Source organism: Montipora capricornis, chromosome 3, assembly GCF_036669925.1.
Source record: "Montipora capricornis isolate CH-2021 chromosome 3, ASM3666992v2, whole genome shotgun sequence".
NCBI lineage: Eukaryota > Metazoa > Cnidaria > Anthozoa > Scleractinia > Acroporidae > Montipora > Montipora capricornis.
In genome coordinates this window covers 27,596,521-27,605,008 of record NC_090885.1, presented here as the reverse complement: position 1 = coordinate 27,605,008, position 8,488 = coordinate 27,596,521, and the positions used below count along the sequence as shown (strand labels likewise).

The window sequence follows — 8,488 nt, the reverse complement described above, 5'->3', positions numbered from 1 at the left end:
AATGAATGTTTAATTGAGCGTTTTTTAGGCTTCATAATCGACGGTATTTTATTTCCCATACAAAGTCTTATAACGCGTTTAAATTCTCAACGGCTGCCTATAACGCAACACCGCTTTTACTCAAAGGTCATCTTCCCACCAGTAATTAATTATTACACGCTCTCTACTGACGCGAACTTGGGCTGCCTATGTTGTCAATTGACCGCACAGTACTCTTTCGGGCAACTACATTCCCAGGGTCCTCTCCGGGGCTTACTTCAATCTCGCACGGAATCATGGGCCATGGGGGTTCCCCGGCCTGATAAAATAAAGTGAAAGCTCGGTACACTACGGAGTCAAATTCATTCTGAGACGTCTTCGGGTGATTCTTTTCCAATTCATTTTCAAGGCAGGTCTGACAAATGCCTGATACAAATTGAGGTAGTAAGGTCGTAAACCAGTCTTCAAGGACAAGGAGTTTCGGCGCTTCCAAGCAGAAACTGAAACTTGGCTGACAGAGGTAAGTCGCGTTACTTTATCGCATATAAGGTCGTATGAGGTTTACATGTAGTGTTTATTCTGAGCCCATCAGTTAGTATACTCACTGAATCTGTTTGGATCTTACACTAATTTTTATTCTCACTGATTGCTTAGTATATTTCCATTCATTAACGAATTCTGAGGCTAGCAGGAGCCGGTCATTATACTTCCGGGATTATTTTCGGCGTGTAGCAACATCATTTTGATATTCGATAAAAATCGATCGTGGTCGATTGAATTCAATACTAATAAATTGACAATTATCGGAGTTTGATAAAAGCCGATCACACGATTTCTTGAGATTATCGGGATATAAAAAAACGCTATATGGCCGCAGAGAAGACTTCAATTGTTGAAATCGCATAAATGAAGCAGGCTGGACCGACTTTATTGTACCGATTTTACACTGGCATTCCAACCTCGAGCAGAAAACAAAAACTACCTCTTTTTTTCCGGCAAGGGTAATTCATTTTCAGATACAATGTCAGAAAATACTCCCAGACTGTTTACAGTGATTTATGCACATTAGCGTCACGCTTTGTCAGTCACGCTGCTTTTTTTCGCGTCTGCTTGAGCCCGTTTCTCGAAAGCCCCGGAAGCGTTTCGGGCCCGCAAAGCCATTTTTGGTTCATCTGTATCTAAAAACAGAGGTGTATGCCCCTGAAATTATAAGGTTTGAGATTTTGGTGTGGCTTCTCGAGTCTGTGGCCCGGTTTAATACCGAGATCGGGCGCTTCATTTCAGTCTCCTAAAGATTTCGATGTGTTTTTTGACAAAACTGATAGCTTCGTAACATAGCGACCAAAATGGCATAATTTTTGTCTTTAATGTATTTCCACTTCATAAGTATGCGAATTTATAACTTTACTAGTAAGTTCCAAAAGGTAATGACGGTCGGGAACGATGCAACTTTATGTGCTACCATTTTGGTTTTGTTTCTTGAATTTCGCTCCAGTCGACCGGGCTGAAATTTCAGATATGAGGAGACAACAAAATTCCCCAGGGGGTGCTCATGACGAAACGCCACTTTTTTTCGTTCTGCTCTAAAATAAAAGAAACGCTCTTACAGTCGGACCTCGGAATTTTCGTGGACAGCGTTATTCAAATCTCCGTTAGTTTGCGATCTAGTATATCTTTGTTTTTTTTATTCGTTCTGCGTTGGTAGTTGCACTGTTATCGCTTTCTTCTTCATCCATTTTGTGATTACTGTCTGAAAAGGTTGTGGCAGCCGCTTACGACGGCGCCATTACGGAGCACTTCAATTCACCTAACTGGAGCAAATGCACTTTCGAATCAATTCTAGTTTGCTCCACACCAAATAAATTTTGTATTAGCAAATCTTGTTTTGTCTTTCATTGCACTTTTAAAATGTGACTCCATAGTGTTAAAAGAATTAACTGTGCACCCGTTCGCCGGTGTACCTTTCGATCAGACCTTTTGGCTTGCCATTCATTGTTATCAGCCTTAGTTTACACTTGCTTTACCCATGCTTGTTGTTCATCTGATTAAACTGAGATTTAAAATTTGGATGCCTTGCCTAATTTTAGGAAGTCTGAGCATTCGCACCCAACTGGTGAGAACGGGGGGATCAAGTTTGTTTCAAACTGTGCTATGACGTTGAGCACATCGAAAATGTTTAAACTTGTGGCGTGTACAGGTAAATGAGTCATATTTCTTTACTTGTATTTGTTTCAGTGTAAGCTGTTTCTGGGACAAACACAGAACACTATAATTTACAAGTATACAAGAATTGTAAACATGACAGAGCAGTCCTTTCCAGGAGTGGATGATTTAAGTGATCCGTCACAAGATGAGAAGATACGCAAGCTACATAAAGCAATAGAAAATGGGGATACAGATGAGGTGGCCCAGATTTTTAATGACAGTGATGACGTTTTGACTCTGCTAAACAGACCATTTGGGCCTGAGGACTTGATGGGTCCTCTTCATTTTGCAGTGGCCAAGAACAGAAAAGAGATATGTCAGTTACTGATATATATGGGGAGTGATGTGAATCTGCAGAATGAGAGGGAACTGCAAGCTCCTCTGCATATGGCTATAGATACTAGTGTAGATGCTACCATTGTGAACTTACTGCTTCAGAATGGTGCCTCCACGGAGCTCTGTGATGAGATGGACTGCACTCCATTCCAGCTCTTGTTCTTGGAGCCTGGTCCTGAGAATCAGTTCCAATTTGAGAAGTTCCAGTTGTTACTGGAGGCAGGAGCATCAGTGAACACTAAAGCGGCTTTTGGTGGTCAGCCGCTCCATAATTCTGTGAAGATCTTCCACTCCGCTAAGTGTGAGCAGAAACATGATGGAGATCAGACTCCTTTGTGTGTGAGAGTGACGCAGATGATTCTCGAAAAAGGTGGGGATGTCAATGGTCAAACCATTTCGCATGACACCCCTCTTCATTTTGCTGCAGCCGATGGCTGTGATGATGTCGTGAAGTTTTTGCTGGAGTCCGGTGCCCTGGTCAATGCAGCAAATCTCAGCGGGGCGACAGCAATATCTAACTTAGCTCGCCACACAACTCCTTCATTCTCTGACGTTGTGGGAGATGAGAACAGATTCATTCAGAAGAGGATAAAGACTCTGAAGGTACTGCAAGCCTATAATGGTGATATCAATTTCAGCAACTCTATGGGAGACACCCCTCTGCATTGGCTGCTGGCAAACCCCTCTGATTTTACACCACCGATGCTGGATGAGTTCATCAAAACTGGAGCTATGGTGAATGCAGTTAACATCAGGCAGGAGTGTGCACTTCATTATCTGGATATGTACTCTTTAAGAAGACATGACAGACCCGAGGATACGTCCACATTCAAAGAAGCCATAGTGAAAATGATGGCAGCCAATGGGGCTGATGTGAATTTAAGAAACATAAATGGACACACACCCCTGTTTGCAGCACTTGAGCGGAAAGACCAAGATTTGGTTGAAGTAATGTTGCAAAATGGAAGCAGACTGGACATGCAAGACAGATTTGGAAGGACTTGTCTTCATTTCATAGAAATGAATGACATGGATAGATCGTTGAGTGCTATGTTGATGAAAGCCGGTGTTCCCGATGATATTAGAGATGTAAATGGGATGACGTGCTATGAAGTCAGTAAAACCAAAACATTCGATCAGCCTTTATCTAAGAAACAGCATGTAAAGGAAGATACATGCCACACTGAGCCTTTTGATGAATTGGATCGGTTATCAAATGTTAGAAAGAAACGGAATCAAGGTGATGATTCAAGTCATAATCTCCAGCTTGGAAATGAAACGCCAGATGAGCTTACGAATACATGGAACATTGCATTTAATGAAGACGACGATGATTCTGATGATAGTGAGTGTGATATAAACCTAGAAATGGAAGTACTGGCCATGCGATTTGGTGCTGGAGTAGATGACGACGATGATGATCGAGATTCGCTTCTGGCCAAAATCTTGGAAGCACTGGTGACCCCAATAGACAAAAATCTCAATGTGGGCAATCATGTAGCCACATTAAAGTCTCAATTGGGGGACATTGATTCTCTGTGCCTTAACTATTTGTCTGATCCAAATGAAGGACCTGTAAAAATGACAGAAGAGTTGGAAATCATAAAGGAAGAAATCAGCACACTGATGAGTAGAATTGCCAGAGGTGTGAAGGAGCTAGACACCAGAATGGGGTTCACACCTGTACTTTCTGGCAGTATGAGTGAGGGAACCAAAATCGGAAGAATGGACGAGTTTGATTTCCTCTTGTACATGCATTCTGTAGCAGAGTTGATGGACATAAAAGAAGCTGATGATACATTACCAGGATGCTAAGCCAGACCTCTCCAGAGGCCAAAGCCAGGATATCTTCATTGGCAACAAGTTAGTGGCCTCGGTCTTTAACTGCTATATATACAGTCTCATTCAAAGGGTTCTTGGCAGAGAGGACACCTGGCTGGACCTTCACTTCTACTGGAACAAGGGCCCTCTAAACATATATGGGGGAACTTTACAAGTCTGCAACCTAGACCTGAGATGGGTTGGCAGAGAGTACAACAACCTGTCCATATCCGTGGATCTAGCTCCAGTCATACACCTCCAGAACTGGTGGCCAAAAGCTGTGGTAGAAAAGACCCTACTGCTACCAAAGGCTGTGAAGAATTACGGCTCTTTGATTGTGGTCTGTAAACCAGCACCTGAGGAGCCATTTGAGGGAGGCCATGAATCTTACTTCAGATTGTCCTATTCGCATATGGAAACCAGTATTTTCAATTCTCTGCCACTTGACATCAAGTACAGCTACGTTCTTGCGAAGATTTTGATGAAAAACATATCAAAGCTGGTACCAAATCACCACAGTGGTAGGACATACATTTCCAGCTACATGTTGAAAATGGCATTCTTCACTCAGTATGAACATTTTCTTCAGTCTGGAAATCAAGAGGACAAAGAGATTCAGTCATCTTCTGAAGAAATTCCAGTTGAAAATGTAAGGCGCCTGACATCCTCAATTTTTGCCCAACTTGAGAACTGCATCAAGAGCAAAAATTTGCCATCATTCTTCCTACCGCCGCAGAATATCATACGATACCATTCTCGGATATCCATTGCTGACAGAGAGATTTGTATGATCCTTCATCAACTTTTGAAGGTCACAGCCTGATGCTGTAGAGAGTGGCGCCGCGTTTTAAAGGTATTATGCACCAACCTTTTCAACAATTTTGCCAGAATAGTCGGGGACGAAGTACCAGTTAATCGCCGAGAACGGACTGAGCTTGCAGTCTTTGCTTTTTTTTTTTTCAATTTATTAATTTAATTTGAATATCATGCACATTTACTACAATACTCTGTACATAACTTATTAATTGACAGTCTTTGTTATGAAGAGGCTACGAAACTCTCGATACTGGGGCCATTCCTTGATTGGAGGACTAGCGGCGGTGTGTCGATGAGTTTACACCTAAAATAATCCAATATTATCGTATCCCTCTACCATATAATCCTTCCTAGGATTCCGACGAGACCCGAGCAGCCCATGTGAGTGGTACTTAGAAGATACCTTATAACTATTAACTGGAATTCAGTACAACTTGTCCATGCAATGAATTTTGTTGCACAATAATTTCAAACATATTAGGATGCAAGTAGAAAAAAATTGACAAAATTGAAAAAATTCTTACTTTAACAAGTAAATCAGTTCGGCTTGTTCTCTCTCAACATCTGCATCTTCGGTTCTTCAAAACTAATTATGCACCACATATAGCAAAGTTCATTTAAGTTTTAAGGATTTTAATGTGAAAGAAGGAAAAAAATGCATCGCAGATGGAAGAAAAATCGAACCAAATGACACATATTTGTTGTTAAGAAATGTGGACTTAAGAAAATGGCCAACCTCCTAGAACCGACAATCTCTCCATTACAGCACAAAGAAAACTATATCATACAAGTGAATATATGAAAGTTATATATTTGAACTGCAGAGAATGATATGAAGATATGATTCATCATCGCAGTTATGCACACAACTTAAGCAGTAGTGAAATCAAAGCCTGAAAAAAATTCAGGCCTGAACGGGATTCGAACCCATGACCTCTGCGATAGCGGTGCAGTTATTCAAGCCACTGGGAGCTGGCCACTTTGTGAGTTCAAATATATGAACTTTCATATATTCACTTGTATTCTTCAACTTCTACGGGTATATTATTACGAACTCACAAAGTGGCGAGCTCCCAATGGCTTGATAGCTCAGTTGGTAGAGCACTGCACCGGTATCGCAGAGGTCATGGGTTCGAATCCCGTTCACGCCTGAATTTTTTTCAGGCTTTGATTTCACTACTGCTTAAGTTGTGTGCAAAACTGCGATGATAATCATATCTTCAAAACTATATCATGATGAACACTGGAAGCCACTCAAAGTTTTGATTGACTCTCAGTTGACATCTCGATGTTTGCTGGTTTTCCCCATTCTTGCTCAATCAGACTCTATGTTGGTATTGGAGGAGGAGAAATCAAAATGCACACGTGGCTGTGCTGTTTGTTTCGCTGGGACTAAACTAACAGAAAGATGTCAAAAAGTTGTCATAGCAACGTTTGCTCTCTACAAACGGCCTGGATTACAAATGTGATGCAAGCATGTCTACATTGTACTTTCCTTTTGCGTATTTTTGCGCTATTCGGCAGCGCACATGTCTGGATTTGCACGTGCATCATGTAACTAAACATAAGAAACCCATGTGTAAACCTGCACGAAAATTTACTTTCAAAATATTCAAATGTACAGGTAAAAGTTATATAGGGCCATGAATTTATAGTTCTCGATATCAGCATAGTTAATAGAAGGACATGGTTATGAAACTCGTCAAAGTTCTTTGTTGTATGTTTTTGTTCTCTTTTTTGGCCTTGGCCGTGCACAAAACATAATAGTTGTTTACTTCGTACTGAGGAACTAACCAACAGAAACGTGTTGGCCTGGTAATTCATGCATAAATATATATAACATAAATCTTGACATCTTTGTTTGCTCCTTTGATGTTTGCCGGGCTTCATAACCAGTCCCCTCTATTAACTATGATGTCCGCCAAGTTCTTTCAAGAAGTTGTTTAAAAGAACCTAGTTCTTCACCTCCTCAGTTAGTTCTATGGGGATTAACTGGTTCCAGTAACTTGCTCCAACATTCGTAAAGGTCCTACTTCCAGATAACGTTTTTGCTTTAAGTACGATCTGTGTTGCCATGGAGCTCACTTCTATTCATAAAACAACCTTGTAATTGCTTAGGGCAGAACTTTGATTATATAAATAAACCTAAGAAATCTCCCGTTAATTACACTGTGTAAGCCCAACGTTTTTCTCATATTTTGTGTACAGGTAGTTCTGTTAGCCTTGCGATATACTGAGAACAGTCTCTGTTTAGCTCGAAAATCCGAGGAGAAGAACGCAAACGAACAAAGTTGATCGAGCGGCGAAGCTACGTAGCCCTTAGATAATTCTCCATGCTTGGCTTTATACCCTCTCGAGTTTATCTGACAATCCGAAGTCAATCTAGGGAGAATGTTTTGCTTGATCAATTCATCATAAGAACTATAATCTCTGTCGTGCATAAATTTTTTTTAATATTATAGATAGGACACTGGGCGCGCTCTGATTGGTGAACGACCCATGTTTTTTCAAAGTATGAAACATAGAAAAAGCGTGTTTTATTGTTTTTCTGTACATTACCTCTATATCATAAGGCAAATGAAGAAGCCTAAGCCGTGTTTTACACTGTGATAAAACACTCCGGACATTTGAGAACACTCGAAAAATGTAAAACGGGCATTTGAGAACACGATGGAAATGTAGAAAACACGAGCCGCGGGCGAGTGTTTTACATTTCCCTCTTGTTCTCAAATGCCCGTCGTGTTTTATAACAGTGTAATATATGGCATAGGCTTCGTTATTTGTTAAACAATACTCACCTCCTTCTTTGGGCCCAAGACCTTTTTTCTGAAGCTTCTTGGTCGCTGAAGATTTTTTCTTTTTGCCCTGTCCTTGCGCCAAGTTCTCGGGCGTTCAAGGACAGTCAGTGTAAAACGCAGACAGTGGACCGGACATGAAATAATGCAGACAAATGGTAAAATGTACACAGCAGACCAGGAGCAAAAGGAATCATGTTACCGTTTCCATCATTCAGAACTAACCTCACAAAGGATAACCGAAGCATTATTTAGGCTAACGTGAGTGATATTCAGGTTAATCATTGCACTCCTCAGGCCCAAGTATTCAGGCTAACCGGATAGCAGGCTTTTGCTCCGATTAGCCTGAATAAACCTTTTCGGCTATTTTTAAGTTCATTGTTTTAAATAGCTATTAATTTGTATTTACCCTCTGGGGATCCCATAATAGCTATTTGAAACAAGAGAATTAAAAATGGCCCACATATCTCCGAGAAGGTCCATTTTAATAATGGAAACAAAATTATATATACCTTAAAACTCTTTAGTCCACAGTT

The 8,488-nt window shown here is 40.8% G+C and overlaps 1 pseudogene; it reads left to right on the top strand.

The window, feature by feature from the left end:
- The first annotated feature begins 312 nt into the window (after nucleotides 1–312).
- Nucleotides 313–7,318, top strand: LOC138042743 (uncharacterized; annotated as a pseudogene).
- Nucleotides 7,319–8,488: the final 1,170 nt, after the last annotated feature.